General features: G+C 47.0%; 1 protein-coding gene across 4 annotated transcripts in view; it reads right to left on the minus strand.

The window, feature by feature from the left end:
* Nucleotides 1–13,018, minus strand: part of BDH1 (3-hydroxybutyrate dehydrogenase 1) — a 59,064-nt gene extending 46,046 nt beyond the window's left edge. Inside the window, exon 1 of one of the 4 annotated variants that reach the window (XM_038748949.1) lies at nucleotides 12,803–13,018. The gene's annotated coding sequence lies outside the window, so the exon portion shown is untranslated. Of the gene's footprint in view, nucleotides 1–5,529; nucleotides 5,638–12,772 lie in introns of those variants that run through there. The other 3 variants (XM_038748946.1, XM_038748947.1, XM_038748948.1) reach the window with 3 other exon arrangements.
* Nucleotides 13,019–19,009: the final 5,991 nt, after the last annotated feature.

Genomic DNA, 19,009 nt, shown 5'->3' on the forward strand with positions numbered 1-19,009 from the left:
ATCTTGTACTTCCCAAGTGCTTAGTAATAATAATAATAATAATAATAATGGCATTTGTTAAGCACTTACTATATGCAAAGCACTGTTCTAAGTGCTGGGGGGGGGATACAACGTGATCAGGTTGTCCCACGTGGGGCTCACAGTCAATCCCCATTATACAGATGAGGTAACTGAGGCTTAGAGAAGTGACTTGCCCAAGGTCACACAGCAGACATGTGGCGGAGCCGGGATTCGAACCCATGACCTCTGACTCCAAAGCCCATGCCACTGAGCCACTGAGCCACGCTGCTTCTCTCAGTACAGTGCTCTGCACACAGTAAGCGCTCAATAAATACGATTGATCTATTTATTTTATTTTGTTAGTATGTTTGGTCTCTGTCTCCCCCTTTTAGACTGTGAGCCCACTGTTGGGTAGGGACTGTCTCTATATGTTGCCAATTTGTACTTCCCAAGCGCTTAGTACAGTGCTCTGCACATAGTAAGCGCTCAATAAATACGATTGATGATGATGATGATTGAATGAGTGGATTGAATGAACAACAAAGCAAGATAACCGCTACATTCCCTGCCCACAAAGAGCTACAGAAAAAAAAACTACAGGGAAATTGGTAGAGGAGTGAAATTGGGATTTTGCTGCTCCCTTTTCGAAACTGTGTGAGTCAGTTATTTGGATCTGCTGACTAGTCGCTGAAGGCAGACAGGCCTTGGCCGACTAGCTGGAAAAACCACGGCGGTGACAGCTTTCGGAGGGCGGAAGTCTGGCTCCATCCTTCCCAAAATTCCCGCTCCCTTCGGTGGAAACAGTGACCCAACCACGCCAATGCTCGGGAACGGGGGAACACAAGCACAGCTGAACCCTCACCTAAGAGGACAATGACTCTTCCCACCCCCTTTCAAGGCCTTACTCCTCCAAGAGGCACAGCACCTGTATATATGTTTGTACATATTTATTACTCTATTTATTTATTTTACTTGTACCTATCTATTCTATTTATTTTATTTTGTTAATATGTTTGGTTTTGTTCTCTGTCTCCCCCTTCTAGACTGTGAGCCCACTGTTGGGTAGGGACTGTCTCTATACGTTGCCAACTTGGACTTCCCAAGCGCTTAGTACAGTGTTTTGCACACAGTAAGCGCTCAATAAATACGATTGATTGATTGATTGATTGATTGATTGATTGATGAAGACTGTAAGCCCCCCATGGGACAACCTGATCGCCTTGTAACCTCCCCAGCGCTTAGAACAGTGCTTTGCACATAGTAAGCGCTTAATAAATGTCATCATTATGACTTAACTTCTCTGGGCCTCAGTTCCCTCATCTGTAAAATGGGGATGTAGACTGTGAGCCCCCCGTGGGACAACCTGATTACCTTGTAACCTCCCCAGCGCTTAGAACAGTGCTTTGCACATAGTAAGCGCTTGATAAATGACATCATTACTACTTAAAAACTTCTCTGGGCCTCAGTCCCCTCATCTGTAAAATGGGGATGAAGACTGTGAGCCCCCCATGGGACAACCTGATCACCTTGTAACCTCCCCAGCGCTTAGAACAGAGCTTTGCACATAGTAAGCGCTCAATAAATGCCATCATTATTACTTAACTTCTCTGGGCCTCAGTTCCCTCACCTGTAAAATGGGGATGAAGACTGTGAGCCCCCCCACCCCGTGGAACAACCTGATTATCTTGTATCTTCCCCAGGGCTTGGAACAGTGCTGTGCACATGGTAAGCGCTTAATAAATGCCATCATTGTTACTTAACTTCTCTGGGCCTCAGTTCCCTCATCTGTAAAATGGGGATGAAGACTGTGAGCCCCCCCCCGTAGGACAACCTGATTATCTTGGATCTTCCCCAGCGCTTGGAACAGTGCTTTGCATGTAGTAAGCACTTAACAAATACCAATATTACTATTATTATTAATAATAAATGGGATTGAATGAATGCGAGCCTTCTAGACTGTGAGCCCATTGTTGAGTAGGGACCGTCTCTATATGTTGCTGACTTGTACTTCCCAAGCGGTTAGTACAGTGCTCTGCACACAGTAAGCGCTCAATAAACACGATTGAATGAATGAATAATGAATGAATGAACGAATGAATGAATGAATGAAAACAGCTCCCGCCTCAGTTTAGCAATTTGGCAGCCAAAGGGGTGTCAGGCAGCTGCACGCATGCGCAGTGGGCCTCTCGCCGAGCAAAATTGCGCCGGTCAGGCAGCTGTACGCATGCGCACTGGGCCGCTCGGCGAGCCACATTGGACCCGCGCGGGTCCGGCAGCTTGACGCAGGCGCACTGGGCGGCTCGGCGCGTGTAGCAGTCAAGGCGGTTGGCGCAGGCGCACTGGGCCTGGCGCGATAGGCTCATCCGAGCGCAGAGGGCGAGGCCGCAACGTGATTGGCCGGACCGGCTTTTCGCCCGGCTCGCGACGATCTTCCCACGGACGCTGCCAACGGGCGGGGAGCCCGAGGCCGGGGAGAGGGGCTTGGCCGAAAGCTGCGCGCTGATAGGCTGGCGTGGGGATGGGTTGAGCCTCCTCAGCCAATCAGCGCACGAGAGCCGGCGGGCCCCTCGCCCCGCCCAGTTCTCCGGACGGTTTCGCAGGGTCTAAAATTCATTCATTCATTCATTCATTCAGTCGTATTTATTGAGCGCTTACTGTGTGCAGAGCACTGTACTAAGCGCTTCGGAAGTACAAGTTGGCAACATATACAGACGGTCCCTACACAACAGCGGGCTCACAGTCTAGAAATCTTAAAATCTTAAGATTTTTAAATCTTAAAATCTTAAGATTTTTAAATCTTAAATTTAAATTTAAGGTCTTAAAATCTCTTTCACCTTCGCGATCTTTTTCGTTTCGCGATAACGCCCGCCATAATAATAATAATAAGGGCATTTATTAAGCGCTAACTATGTGCCAAGCACTGTTCTAAGCGCTGGGGAGGTTCCAAAGTGATCAGGTTGTCCCATGGGGGGGCTCACAGTCTTCATCCCCATTTTACAGATGAGGTCACCGAGGCACAGGGAATAATAATTATAATAATAATAATGGCATTTATTAAGCGCTTACTGTGTGCAAAGCACTGTTCTAAGCGCTGGGGAGGTTCCAAGGTGATCAGGTTGTCCCATGGGGGGGCTCACAGTCTTCACCCCCATTTTACAGATGAGGTCACTGAGGCCCAGAGAATAATAATTATAATAATGATGATAATAATGGCATTTATTAAGCGCTTACTGTGTGCAAAGCACTGTTCCAAGCGCTGGGGAGGTTCCAAGGTGATCAGGTTGTCCCATGGGGGGGCTCACAGTCTTCATCCCCATTTTACAGATGAGGTCACTGAGGCCCAGAGAATAATAATTATAATAATAATGATAATAATGGCATTTATTAAGCGCTTACTGTGTGCAAAGCACTGTTTCAAGCGCTGGGGAGGTTCCAAGGTGATCAGTTTGTCCCATGGGGGGGCTCACAGTCTTCACCCCCATTTCACAGATGAGGTCACTGCGGCCCAGAGAAGTGAAGTGACTTGCCCAAAGTCACACAGCTGACACTTGGGGGAGCCGGGATTTGAACCCATGACCTCTGACTCCAAAGCCCGGGCTCTTTCTACTGAGCCACGCTCCTCCATCTTCTACCCCAGTTTACAGTTCCTTTTATTAATAATAATAATAATAATGGTATTTGTTAAGCACTTACTATGTGCCAAGCGCCGTTCTAAGCGCTGGGGGGAGGTACAAGGTTATCAGGTTGTCCCACATGAGGCTCACACTTTTAATCCCCATTTTACAAATGAGGTCACTGAGGCCCACAGAAGTGAAGTGACAGTACAGTGCTTTGCACACAGTAAGCGCTCAATAAATACGATTGAATGAATGAAAGTGACTTGCCCAAAGTCACATAGCTGACAAGGGGTGGAGTGGGATTAGAACCCACAACCTCTGACTCCCAAACCCGGGCTCTTTCCACTAAACCACGCTGCTTCTCTCTCTCTGCTCTTTCCCTCCCGTGCACTTTCTTCTTCCCCGATCTTCATTCATTCATTCAATCGTATTTACTGAGCGCTTACTGTGTGCAGAGCACTGGACTAAGCGCTTGGAAAGTACAATTCGGCAGCAGAGCCAATCCCTACCCAACAACGGGCTCGCAGTCTAGAAAGCAAGTTCCCTATCGATTAATCGAATTTCCCTCGGCACCGAGTTCTCTTTCAATCGATCGATCGTATTTATTGAGCGCTTACTGTGGGCAGAGCACTGTACTACGCGCTTGGGAGAGTACAATGTAACAATCACCTAACAAATTCTATTTTATTTATATTGATGCCTGTCTACTTGTTTGGGACTCCTCCAGTCCCCCGTTCTAGACTGTGAGCCCGTTATGGGCAGGGATTGTCTCTCTTTGTGGCCGAATTGTACTTTCCAGGCGCTCAGTACAGTGCTCTGCACACAGTAAACGCTCAATAAAGACGATGAATGAATGAAATTCCCTGCCCGCAATGACTTTACAGTGTGGAGGGGAGTATTACAGTCTAATTCCGCTGTATTGGGGAGGCAGGCTAGGCCCAGGCCTGACCCAGGGTGGGACCAGGACTGATCCAGGACTGGCCTCGGACTGGTCCAGGACTGACCCCGGACTGGTCCGGGACTGGTCCAGGCCTGACCCCGGACTGACCACGGGACTGACCCCGGCCTGGTCCAGGAATGACCCCGGACTAGCCCAGGACTGGTCCAGGAATGACCCCAGACTGGTGACCCCGGACTGGTCCAGGAATGACCCCGGTCTGGTCCAGGAATGACCCCAGACTGGCCCCAGACTGGGCCCGGACTGACCCCAGGCTGGTCCAGGAATGACCCCGGACTGGTCCAGGACTGGCCCAGGAATGACCCCGGACTAGCCCAGGACTGGCCTAGACTGACCCCGGACTGGTCCAGGACTGGTCCAGGAATGACCCCGGACTGGTCCAGGACCAGTCCGTACTGGCCCCGGACTGGCCCAGGAATGACCCCGGCCTAGCCCAGGACTGGCCCCAGACTGACCCCGGACTGGTCCCGGAATGACCCCGGATTGGTCCCGGACTGGTCCCGGACTGACCCCAGACTGGTCCGGTCTGACCCCAGACTGGTCCCGGACTGGCCCCGGCCTGACCCCAGACTGGTCCCGGACTGGCCCAGGAATGACCCCGGAATGGTCCCGGAATGACCCCGGCCTGACCCAGGACTGGTCCCGGCCTGACCCCGGGCTGGTCCCTGAATGACCCCGGACTGGCCCAGGACTGACCCCGGGCTGACCCCGGACTGGTCCCGGACTGACCCCAAACTGGTCCGGCCTGGTCCAGGGCTGACCCCGGGACTGACCCCGGCCTGGCCCCGATATCTCAGCCGCCCCCTCCCCGGCAACGCCGTTGACTCCCTGGGAGGGGCCTGGGGTGGGATGGGGGTCCAAAGGGGGTGCCGGGGGAGGAGGAGGAGGAGGAGGGTGGGTGTAGGGGGGCCCGCCCGGGGCGGGGGGGAGGATGTCTCCGATGGTGGGACTTACCTGCCTGCCTTTCTGCCTGCCCGCAACGGGGTTGGCGCGTGGTCCGTCTGCCGGCGATCGATGCGGATCGATGGAGCCGGGCCAACCACGGGGCCTCAACCAAACTGCTGCTGCTGCTTGCTCCTCCTCCTCCTCCTCCTCCTCCTCCTCCTGGTGGTTTGGCTACTTTCCCCCCCCCGCTCTCACCTCGGCGTGTCACAAGGAAGTGATCTCACTCCCTCCCTCCTCCGGGCTGCTCCTCCTCCCTCTTTGCCTGCCCCGGGGCGCGCTAAGCAAAGGTTCGGGGTTCAGATCCGGCGGCACCCGGCATCCTTTGCGCAGCCCCCAAGCATCCCCCAGCCATCCCCCGGCATCCTTTGCGCAGCCGCCAAGCATCCCCCAGCCATCCCCCGGCATCCTTTGCGCAGCCCCCAGGCATCCCCCGGCATCCTTTGCGCAGCCCCTGGGCATCCTTTGAGCATCCCCCCAACTTGTACCTCCCAAGCGCTCAGTACAGCGCTCTGCACACAGTAAGCGCTCAATAAATACAATTAAATACGATTGCATCCCCTGACATCCTTTGCGCATCCCCCCAACTCGCACTTCCCAAGCGCTTAGCACAGTGCTCTGCACACAGTAATTGCTCAATAAATATGATTAAATACGATTGCATCTCCCGGCACCCTTTGCACACCCCCCCCCCAGGCATCCCCCGGCATCCTCTGCGCATCGCCCCAACCGGTACTTCCCAAGCGCTCAGTACAGCGCTCTGCACACAGTAAGCACTCAATAAATACGATTGAATACAATAAATACAATTGAATCCCCCAGGCATCCTTTGCGCAGTTCCCCAACTTGTACTTCCCAAGCACTCAGTACAGTGCTCAGCACACAGTAAGCGCTCAATAAATACGATTAAATACGATTGCATCCCCCGGCATCCTTTGCACATCCCCCAGGCATCCCCCATTATCCTTTGCACATCCCCCCAACTTGTCCCTCCAAAGCACTCAGTACAGCGCTCTGCACACAGTAAGCACTCAATAAATACGATGAATACGATTGAATCCCCTGGCATCCTTTACACATCCCCCAGGCATCCCCCGGCATCCTTTGCGCATCCCCCCCAACTTGTACTTCCCAAGCGCTTAGTACAGCACTCTGCACACAGTAAGCGCTCAATAAATGCGATAAATACGATTGAATCCCCCAGGCATCCCCCGGCATCCTCCACACAGTGCGGGCCCCTGCAGCACTGTGCCCCACGCCCTTCCCCAGGCCTGCAATGCCCTCTCTCCTCACGTTCATTCATTCAATCGTATTGATTGAGCACTTACTATGTGCAGAGCACTGTACTAAGCGCTTGGGAAGTACAAGTTGGCAACACATAGAGACGGCCCCTACTAAACAACAGGCTCACAGTCTACAAGGGGGAGACGGACAACAAAAGAAAACATATATTCGTTGAGCGCTTACTATGTGCCAAGCACTGTTCCAAGCGCTGGGGGAAACGCAAGGTAATCAGGCTGTCCCACGTGGTGCTCACCGTCTTAATCCCCATTTTCCAGGTGAGGGAACTGAGGCCCAGAGAAGTGAAGTGTCTTGCCCAAAGTCACACAGCCGATAAGTGGCAGAGCCGGGATGAGAACGCACAGCCTCTGACTCCCGAGCCCGGGGCCCTTCCCACTAAACCACGCTGCTGCTCATCAAATGATACTTAATAAGTGACTTGTTAATGAAGTGACTTGCCCAAGGTCACACAGCAGACAAGTGGCGCAGCCGGGATTAGAACCCATGACCTTCTGACTCTCAGGCCCGTGCTCTATCCACTAGGCCATGAATACTTACTATGAGCTAAGCACTGGGGTAGATACAAAGTGATCATGTTGGTAATCAAGGTAATCAGTCCCTGTCCCACGTGAGGCTCACGCTCTTAATCCCCATTTTACAGATGAGGGAACTGAGGCACAGAGAAGTGAAGTGTCATGCCCAAGGTCACACAGCAGATACTTGGCGGGGCAGGGATTAGAATTTACCATTCTCTGATTCCCAAGCCCATGCTCCTGCTTCTTCCCATTCAGTCATACTTATTGAGCGCTTACTGTGTGCAAAGCCAAGTGCTAAATGCTTAGGAACGTACATTGTAACAGTAATAATAATAATAATAATAGCATTTATTAAGCGCTTACTATGTTCAAAGCACTGTTCTAAGCACTGGGGAGGTTACAAGGTGATCAGGTTGTCCCACGGGGGGCTCACAGTCTTCACCCCCATTTTCCAGATGAGGTCACTGAGGCACAGGGAAGTGAAGTTACTTGCCCAAAGTCACACAGCTGACAATCGGCGGAGCCGGGATTTGAACCCATGACCTCTGACTCCAACGCCCCTGCTTTTTCCACTGAGCCACACTGCTTCTCAGTAGACACATTCCCTACCCACAACAAGCTTACAGCCTCATCATCATCATCATCATCATCATCATAATAATAATAATAATAATAATAACGATGGCATTTGTTAAGCGCTTACTATGCAAAGCACTGTTCTAAGCACTGGGGAGGATACAAGGTGATCAGGTTGTCCCACATGGGGCTCACAGTCTTAATCCCCATTTTACAGATGAGGGAACTGAGGCCCAGAGAAGTGAAGTGACTTGCCCAGAGTCACACAGCTGACAACTGGTGTAGACGGGATTTGAACCCATGACCTCTGACTCCCAAGCCCGGGCTCCAGAATTGTGGTATTTGTTAAGCACTTACCATGTGCCAAGCACTGTTCTAAGCACTGGGGAGGATACAAGGTGATCTGGTTGTCCCTCATGGGGCTCACAGTCTTGATCCCTACTTTACAGATGAGGTAACTGAGGCACAGAGAAGTTAAGTGACTTGCCCAAGGTCACACATCAGACATGTGGCAGAGTCAGCATTGGAATCCACAACCTCCAACTCCCAGGCCTGTGCTCTTCCCACTAGACCATGGGAAGACAGACACTAATATAAGTAAATAAATGAAATTACAACAGTTAGCAGATATAGTCCCTGCCCACAGCGAGTTTAAAGTGCGGGGGAAGGGGGGACAGACGTTAATATAAGTAATTTATAATATTATCATTTAAATATATGTACATGTGGAGAGACAGGGAAGGTGGAGAAGGGAGAAAGGCCTCAGTTAAAGTAGAAAATGCAACTACAGCTTCCCAGTTGATCCAGTGGATTGCCACCACAGGTGGGTCGGAAGGACAGAAAGAATCACCATACACCCCTTCTCAGTCACTCATACTTATAATAATAATAATAATAATAATAATAATAATAATAATAATAATAATAATAATAGCATTGGTTAAGCGCTTACTATGTGCAGAGCACTGTTCTAAGCACTGGAGGGGATACAAGGTGATCAAGGCCTCCAGGAGGCCTTCCCAGACTGAGCCCCTTCCTTCCTCTCCCCCTCATCCCCCTCTCCATCCCCCCATCTTACCTCCTTCCCTTCCCCACAGCACCTGTATATATGTATATATGTTTGTACATATTTATTACTCTATTTATTTATTTATTTATTTTACTTGTACATATCTTTTCTATTTATTTTATTTTGTTAGTATGTTTGGTTTTGTCTCCCCCTTTTAGACTGTGAGCCCACTGTTGGGTAGGGACTGTCTCTATATGTTGCCAATTTGTACTTCCCAAGTGCTTAGTACAGTGCTCTGCGCACAGTAAGCGCTCAATAAATACGATTGATGATAAATACGATTGATGAAGTTGTCCCACGTGGGGCTCACAGTCTTAATCCCCATTTTACAGATGAGGGAACTGAGGCTCAGAGAAGTTAAGTGATTTGCCCAAGGTCACACAGCAGACATGTGGCGTGGCTCAGTGGAAAGAGCCCGGGCTTTGGAGTCAGAGGTCAGGGGTTCAAATCCCAGCTCCACCAATTGTCAGCTGTGTGACTTTGGGCAAGTCACTTAACTTCTCTGTGCCTCAGTTACCTCATCTGTAAGATGGGGATTAAGACTGTGAGCCCCCCGTGGGACAACCTGATCACCTTGGAACCTCCCCATCATTATTCTTCTAGACTGTGAGCCCACTGTTGGGTAGGGACTGTCTCTCTATGTTGCCAACTTGTACTTCCCAAGCGCTTAGTACAGTGCTCTGCACACAGTAAGCGCTCAATAAATACGATTGATTGATTGATTGATTGAGTCGGGATTCAAACCCATGACCTCTGACTCCAAAGCCCGGGCTCTTTCCACTGAGCCACGGTACTTCTTGCGCTTGCTCTGTGTAGAGCACTGTCCTAAGCACTTGGGAGAGTGCAACAACATAACAGAGCCGGTAGACACGTTCCCTTCCCACTCCTCCGTACATCCAAATAAAATCATTCAAGCGGGGGGAAAAATCAAGACAATCGTCATTAATTCGAGGGGCTTTCGGTTTCTTCAACCCTACAATCTCGAGGCTGAGAATCAGAGTCCAAGTTGCTGAGCCCTCCCTCAAGTCCCCAACTCACGCGGAAAGAAAGTCTTTTTCTAAGCTCTACCTAATTCCCCCAAAATCTTCAATTACACCAGAGCATTTAACATTTGGGTCAGTAGATTACAGGAGGCAGATACAGTCCTTTAAATAAAAAAAAGAAAAACTGAATTACCCCCTCCTCTCTCTACACTTTGTAGTCCAAACTCTCAAAACACTTACCTGAAACTAAGGACCCCATAAATACGGGCGTGATCCAAGGCGAAGCAACAACTGCTATGGCATCTGAACAAGGAACCGTGGGCACATAAATTACAAAGATAAGCCCCCAAAATAAATCAGGATAGGATTCAGCCGAACAACCAGTAGTCGTAATTGAGGATCTCTACTGGGAGCCAAGCTCTGTACTAAGGGATAGGGAGAGAACAATAGAAGTAGACATAATCTCCAGTTATTTTAGGGGGAAAAAACCCCTCTTCCACTCATAATATCTGGAAAATTAACAGTATATCTGATCGTTAAATAGAATATTTTATTTTTATATGCATGTATTATATATTTATTTACATATATCTGAGACCTTGCATATATGGAACTGAATAATTTATCTAGATTTTGGGGTGTGTGAAAGGCCCCATGCTTTGGATTTTGGGCAAGCCAAATCATGTTATGAATTACCCTGTTTCTCCATTAGCGGAGGAGCTGAGAAAGATTGGGTAAGCACTGGTTACCCAACAATGAACCTCATAATGGAAGGTTTGACTTCAATCACGATTGTAACATCTTGCCAGTGGGTGAAAATACAAAGTCCAAAATATCGGCAGGGAAGACTACTAAATCCCAAATCACTCAATTCAGATGTCTACTTGTTTAGTTGTCTGTCTCCCCCTTCTAGACTGTGAACCCATTGTTGGGTAGGGACTGTCTCTATATGTTGCCGACTTGTACTTCCCAAGCGCTTAGTACAGTGCTCTGCACACAGTAAGCGCTCAATAAATACAATTGAATGAATGAGTGAATGCTTAGAACAGTGCTTTGCACACAGTAAGCGCTTAATAAATGCCATTATTATTATTATTATTATTATTATTGCACCTCCAAACCAGAAGCAGATGAAATACTGCCATCCCAACACAAAACTGCTGCTGTTACTGCTGGGTGACAAGAATACCGGGGTTCCATAGGCTTGTCCTCCCCCTCGTTGTGGGAAGGGAATGTGTCCGTTCATTGTTATATTGTGCGCTCCCAACCGCTTAGTACAGTGCTTTGCCCATTAAGTGCTCAATAAATACGACTGAATTGAATTGAATAACTTTCCTTTGAGTAGCTACTGAGCCTTATCATTTCTATCTCACACACAATAAGCTGGAGATACTGAGAGTGTAGTTAACGCCATTTTCCCCTGATTCCTCAAGGAATCAAAAGCAGAATTAACTACTTTCCCATGCTCCAAATCCGGCCCTGTTCACTGAATGGCATTTCAGGAATTATGATTCTCTTAGCAATAGTTCCTTGAAAAGTAAAACCTTCCTACGGTGAGTTTGAAGTTTAAATAGAAAATAGTCAACTCTCACGTACCCAGCAAATGGAAGGCAAGACCAGCAAGAAGAAATTAAAATTGGAGACAATTCAAAAAAATCTCATTTTAGCCTGTCGGTTCGGTCTTTCTACCTCCCCTCCACCCAGGGCCGATAACATATAACAAAACTGAATTAGTTTGGGATTTTTTTGTGGTATTTGTTAAGTACTTACACTGTTCCAGGCACTGCACTAAATACTGGGATAGATACACGATAATCAGGTTGGACACAGTCCCTATCCCAAATAGGGCTCTCAGTCTTAATCCCGATTTTACAGATGAGGTAACTGAGGCAGGGAGAAATTAAGCGATTTGCCCATGGTCATGCAGCAGACAAGTGGCAGAGTCGAAATTAGAGCCCAGATCCAATGACACACAGGCCCATTCCCCCTTCTAGACTGTGAGCCCACTGTTGGGTAGGGACCGTCTCTATATGTTGCCAACTTGTACTTCCCAAGCGCTTAGTACAGTGCTCTGCACACAGTAAGCGCTCCAAAAATACGATTGATTACTTCTCTAAAACATAACTTCCCAGAGAAATCAAGCTAAGTCTAACCAATAAAACCACTAGTGTTCTTTGAATTTGGACTTCACCCATTTCCAACTGAATCCAGATCTACGCAGGCACCTACACCCAGCCGTATGACTATTTCATAACGGGCCGTGCCACCTGATTTTCTAAATCTGCTACTTCGCTTTCCATTGTCAAATAGAGAATCTCCTCTCTCACAACCAGAGAGAGGTCGGCTGGTGGTTTCAGCAGTGCACAGGACTCTGGGCATAACGTTTTCATAGGCTCCAAACTGAACTTGTCCATCCTCTGAAGCTGTTGTCGAAAGAATGGGGGGTGAGGTGGAGAATCAGTACCATAACAACCCGATTTCTACAGCAAAACCCACGTTTCATTGGAAAATTCCAGAGCCTGGCTGCGAGGAAAGGAATTATATTTTACAAAGCCCATAAATTTGGCTTAGGTAGATACTAGATAAATAGGCAGAGACCTGAATTTTAACATGTGAACTTGTTGAAAGATTCGGATGTTATTAACATAACTTGACACACAGACAGAGTCGGATGGTTTTAGTCACAGAGCTAGCTGGCCACATAACTGTGAGTTTTGCCATTTTTCATCATATTTTTATCCCCTCTCTTCCCACCGCCACCTCTATAATGCAAAACTTTCTGGGGAAAGGTAACTCCTTACTTTTTTCACCTTAGTAAGATAACTCCTTACTTTTTTCACCTTAGCGAAGGACTTGCAGGATGCAGCAAAACCTGCTCCTCAACTTGTCTCTCGCGTAAGTTACAATCCAGGTGTTCTCATGATTCTTCCGAGAAACCTCCAATTCTTTGAATCCTTTTCCCCAGTTTCCTCTCCGTAACTGAGCTTCTCAGAGCGACCGAGGAACAGGTACTCAGTCTTCCCTGGAGCATTTCAGCAACTGCCTCGGGAAGGCAGTGGCACACGGAAGCAAAGTAGGAATAAAATCATCGGTGCTGCGGGTGTTTGTTGTTTTCTCTGCAAGAAAGGTAAAGTTCGGGTTTGGAAATTGTTTGTTTTGAACTTAACATCTGCGGGGTTTGCCCATCGATAAATGGATGGTCAAGGCTGAGCCAAGCAGGGACGGGATCTGAGGCCAAAACTATGCCAAAGGGCAGGCCTGCTCCCTGTGTCTGCCCAGTGGCTTCTACGGAAAAACTGGACAAGAGTGACTTGGCATCAATGTGGGAAAGGGTTAGGCCCAACAAGCCTGAGATGAATATGGAGATGGAATGAGAGGACATAGATTTTATAATAATAATGGTATTTATTAAGCGCTTACTATGTGCAAAGCACTGTTCTAAGCGCTGGGGAGGTTCCAAGGTGATCAGGTTGTCCCACGGGGGACTCACAGTCTTAATCCCCATTTTACAGATGAGGGAACTGAGACACAGAGAAGTTAAGTGACTTGCCCAAAGTCACACAGCTGGCAATTGGCGGAGCAGGGATTTGAACCCATGACCTCTGACTCCGAAGGCCGGGTTCTTTTCCACTGAGCCACTCTGCTTCTCGTAGGCAATTCATAGGCAATTCTCGCAGGCAATTGAATTGATAGGCAATTCAATCAATCAATCATTCAGTCAATCGTATTTATTGAGAAGCAGCGTGGCTCAGTGGAAAGAGCACTGGCTTTGGAGTCGGAGGTCAGGGGTTCAAAGCCCGGCTCCGCCACTTGTCAGCTGTGTGACTTTGGGCAAGTCACTTCACTTCTCTGGGCCTCAGTGACCTCACCTGTAAAATGGGGATGAAGACTGTGAGCCCCCCGTGGGACAACCTGATCACCTTGTAACCTCCCCAGCGCTTAGAACAGTTCTTTGCATATAGTAAGCACTTAATAAATGCCATCATTACTATTATTATTATTGAGCGGTTACTATGTGCACTCAATCACCTTGGCCACTCATTCATTCATTCATTCAATCGTATTGATTGAGCACTTACTGCGTGCAGAGCATTGTACTAAGTGCTTGGGAAGTACAAGTCGGCCACATATAGAGACGGTCCCTACCCAACAACGGGCTCACAGTCTAGAAGGGGGGGACGGACAACAAAACGAAACATATTAACAAAATAAAATAAATAGAATAAATATGTACAAATGAAATAGAGTACTAATGAATTCATTCGTTCAATCATATTTATTGAGCGCTTACTGTGTGCAGCGCACTGTACTAAGCGTTTCGGAAGTCCATGTTGGCAACATACAGAGACGGCCCCTACCCAACAGTGGGCTCACAGTTAGAAGGGGGAGACGGACAACAAAACAAAACGTATTAACAAAATAAAATAAATAGAATAAATATGTACAAATAAAATAAATAGAGTACTAATGAATTCATTCATTCAATCATTTATTGAGCACTTACTGTGTGTAGAGCACTGTACTAAGTGCTTGGGAACTCCATGTTGGCAACATACAGAGACGGTCCCTACCCAACAGTAGGCTCACAGTCTAGAAGGGGGAGATGGACAACAAAACAAGACATATTAACAAAATACAATAAATAGAATAAATATGTACAAATAAAATAAATAGAGTACTAATGAATTCATTCATTCAATCGTATTTATTGAGCGCTTACTGTGTGCAGAGCACTTCACTGTCTCCCCCTTTTAGACTGTGAGCCCACTGTTGGGTAGAGACTGTCTCTATATGTTGCCAATTTGTACTTCCCAAGTGCTTAGTACAGTGCTCTGCACACAGTAAGCGCTCAATAAATACGATTGATTATGATGATGATGATGTACTAAGTGCTTGGGGAGTCCATGTTGGCAACATACAGAGACAGTCCCTACCCAACAGTGGGCTCACAGTCTAGAAGGGGGAGACGGACAACAAAACAAAACATATTAACAAAATAAAATAAATAGAATAAATACGTACAAATAAAATAAATAGAGTACTAATGAATTCATTCATTCAGTCGTATTTATAGAGCGCTTACTGTGTGCAGAACACTGTACTAAGCGCTTGGAAAGTCCATGTTGGCAACATACAGAGATGGTCCCTACCCAACAGTAGGCTCACAGTCTAGAAGGGGGAGACGGACAACAAAACAAAACCTACAAACAAAATAAAATTAATAGAATAAATATGTACAAATAAAATAGAGTACTAATGAATTCATTCATTCAATCGTATTTATTGAGCGCTTACTGTGTGCAGAACACTGTACTAAGCGCTTGGAAAGTCCATGTTGGCAACATACAGAGACGGTCCCTACCCAACAGCGGGCTCACAGTCTAGAAGGGGGAGATGGGCAACAAAACATATTAACAAAATAAAATAAATAGAAAAAAAGCATCTGCCACGTCGCTCACAGAGTCCGTGTCTATATTTGGACAACAGAGTCAGGGGGAGGGGGTGACTGTAGCAGGAACTCTGGAGCTCAGTTAAACATCACATGGTGATCACAGGACCGCAGTTTCAATGACACGATGTTCTTTAAGGCCCAGCACCAGAACTAATTTAGTCGCGTTTCAATCGGCTCGTTGGCATAATGGCGAAGAGTCTGACTCGCTAGCTGAATTACGCGGGCTTTTCTTTTTCCGAAGTCTGTGTCCAGGTAGCAATATTATCAAGCCTTCACCGGGCAATTGTGTTTTTCTCAGACGCGTGTTTCAGCCATGCCGCCCGTTAAGGCATAGCTGGCCCCCGCAGAGCAGCAGAGGTGAGTTGTGGAGATCCAACCCCTGCACCCCACATCTCAACTCTCAGTCCACCCCAGGAATCCTCATGTCACCGACCAGGTCCACTAAGCAGCATGGCCTAGTGGAAAGAGCACGGGCCCAGAAGTCAGAGGATCTGGGTTCTAATCTCGGCTCTGCCATTTGCTTGCTGTGTGACCTTGAGCAAGTCGCGTCACTTTTCTGTGCCTCGGTTCTCTCACCTGCAAAATGGAGATTAAGACTGTGGGTTTAACAAATACCATGATTATTACTTGCTCGGATCGACATGGTACAAGTTTGGATGGAGAGGAAAGGACGGATTTTAACGATATGAAGGTTGAACCAGCAGGATTTGGTGAGCCCACTGTTGGGTAGGGACCGTCTCTATATGTTGCCAACTTGTACTTTCCAAGCGCTTAGTACAGTGCTTTTCATCATCATCATCATCAATCGTATTTATTGAGCGCTTACTATGTGCAGAGCACTGTACTAAGCGCTTGGGAAGTACAAATTGGCAACATATAGAGACAGTCCCTACCCAACAGTGGGCTCACAGTCTAAAAGGGGGAGACAGAGAACAAAACCAAACAACTAACAAAATAAAATAAATAGAATTGATATGTACAAACAAAATAAATAAATAAATAAATAGAGTAATAAATATGTACAAACATATATACATATATACAGGTGCTGTGGGGAAGGGAAGGAGGTAAGATGGGGGGGATGGAGACGGGGCACACAGTAAGCGCTCAATAAATACGATTGAATGAATGAATGAATGAATGAAAGGAGTGCAACATATAGAGACGGTCCTTACCCAACAGTGGGCTCACAGTCTAGAAGTAGAATAAATAGTTATTGAATTGTATTGTTAGAGTCAGATAAAGAGGGTAAAGTCATCGCTGGCCTCCTCTGAGGAAATTTCTGGTGTTTGGAGTTAAAAGTGATTCTTTTAACTAATGCAAGGTCAGAGGCAAAGCACTGCTAAAGACCCTTCCCTGAAAAAGAACCAAAATGAGAGAAAGAGGGAGAGAGAGATAGGGAGGGAGAGAAAGAGAGAGAGAAAGAACGAACAGAAGAATAAACTGTCCATCCTTGGGAGGGCTTTAATCATGAACCATCCAGTCAGCAGTTGAAACAGGTTAGTTAATTTTGCCGCAAGATGATAAAAGTCTTCCATCGGGAATGGAGGATGGGCCTCAGTCCTGAGAGTGCTCAATAAATACGATTGAATGAATGAATTACTCTATTTATTTATTTATTTTATTTGTACATATTTATTCTATTTATTTTATTTTGTTAATAAGTTTTGTTTTGTTCTCTGTCTCCCCCTTCTAGACTGTGAGCCCGCTGTTGGGTAGGGACTGCCTCTATATGCTGCCAACTTGTACTTCCCAAGCGCTTAGTACAGTGCTCCCAAGCCCAAGCTCTTTCCACTAAGAGTGATGGCCACCGCCTGCCACTACCCCCCTTTTCTGGGGGAAGTCCCCCTCCCCACCACTTCTGATCCGCAGCTCTCCATCACATTATGTTTTGATTTGAGTTTTTTAAGTTCATATGACTCGGCCACCCCAGGAATAGACTTCCACAGAAGCCAAAAGCTCAGAAAAATGTTTTTTTGCTATGGTGGCTCTCCACGATCATGATTATCCAAATATGAATCCATGTTTCAGTCAGGAAGGGCCTTCTCACATTGCTCCAAGCCAAATGACAGGTGGTTTCTAACAACAGTAGACCAGTTTGTGCCAACTATAGTGAGCCAGGCTGGGCAGAAGTACAGATTGTTTTATTGGATTGAAAAATAATTAATCAAGGTCTTGAGTGAATAGTCAAATTACTTGTTGTTCAACAATGTATTACTGAACAGTAATATAAATAATGAGTTTTTTTAAAAAAATCAATATACTCTGCCAAAAAGAAATGGTTTGTGATGCACTTGAATTGCTTAGCTCCTCTGCTTAGGGAAATGAAACTGGGTACAATATGTCAGTTTAGGCTAGAGACAGAGTGAACATTCAATTTCATATGCTTATTTTGATCAAAGTAAGGCCCTTTGAGAGCCTTTTAAAAGTCACAGATGAACTCGTGTGCGAGTGATCATGTTATGAGTGTTTAGTTCCTTAATAAATTTGCTGAGTGAAAACTTCACCTGAAGTCTCCAACATGCCCAGTAGCATTTGAAGCAGCAGACAAGCTCGTTCTTAACTATATACTCACTTAGCTATCCTCCTTCACACATGGTGTAGAGCGTGAACCCCATGCTATATTTCAAGCATTTTCCCACATCACTTATAGACAACCCACTATTCTTAGAGAATAAGAATTTCACTCTCTCATGGATCAAAGCCTGATGTCCTGATCCTCACCACTGGGTTGAAAGCATTCAGTCACCTTGCCCCCTCCTACCTCTCCTCCCTATTCTTTACGACTCAGCCCACACACTTGGCTTCTCTAATGCCAAGCTACTCACCGTACCTCAATCTCGTCTTATCTCGCTGCCAACCTCTCATCCACATCCCGCCTCTGGCCTGGAATGCCCTCCCTCCTCAAATCCCACAGACAATTCCTCTTCCCCTCTTCAATAAGGCACATCTCCTCCAAGAGGCCTTCTCAGCCCAAGCCCTCCTCTCTTCTTCTCCCCCTCCCTTCTGCGTCACCCTGACTTGCTCCCTTTATTCATCCCCCAACGCCACAGCACTGCCTGTCTATTAATGTCTGTCACCCCTGTAGACTGTAAGCTCGTTATGGACAGGAAATGTGTCTGTTTATTGTTGTAGCGTACTCTCCCAAGCACTTAGTACGGTGCTCTGTGCACAGTGAGCACTCAATATGATTGACCGACTGACTGATCCACATCCAGTGGTAGTGATAATTGCTGCAGCCGAGGTCCAAAAGGTTCCCCCAAAAAAGGGCCAGAAATGGAAGATTTGAGCCCCAAATGCTACTTCGGCTGGCAGTGGCTCACAAGCCAGAAGAAGGAAAGGCACTGTCACATTGTTTATAATTGCTATCAACAGGGTAGCTTTGGCCCTAACAAAGCAAGAGAGAATAACCAAGATGCCGATGATTGTTTCCTGTTTCTTTTAAAAAAAAGAACTCTTGAAACACAAGTATCATTTCAACTAGGGACTCAGGTTCCTCGATTGTAAAAAGAAGATTAAGACTGTGAGCCCAGTATGGGACAGGGACTGTGTCCTACCCAATTAGCTTGTATCTACCCCCACACTTAGTGCAGTG

Source organism: Tachyglossus aculeatus, chromosome 7, assembly GCF_015852505.1.
Source record: "Tachyglossus aculeatus isolate mTacAcu1 chromosome 7, mTacAcu1.pri, whole genome shotgun sequence".
NCBI classification, from domain to species: Eukaryota; Metazoa; Chordata; class Mammalia; order Monotremata; family Tachyglossidae; genus Tachyglossus; species Tachyglossus aculeatus.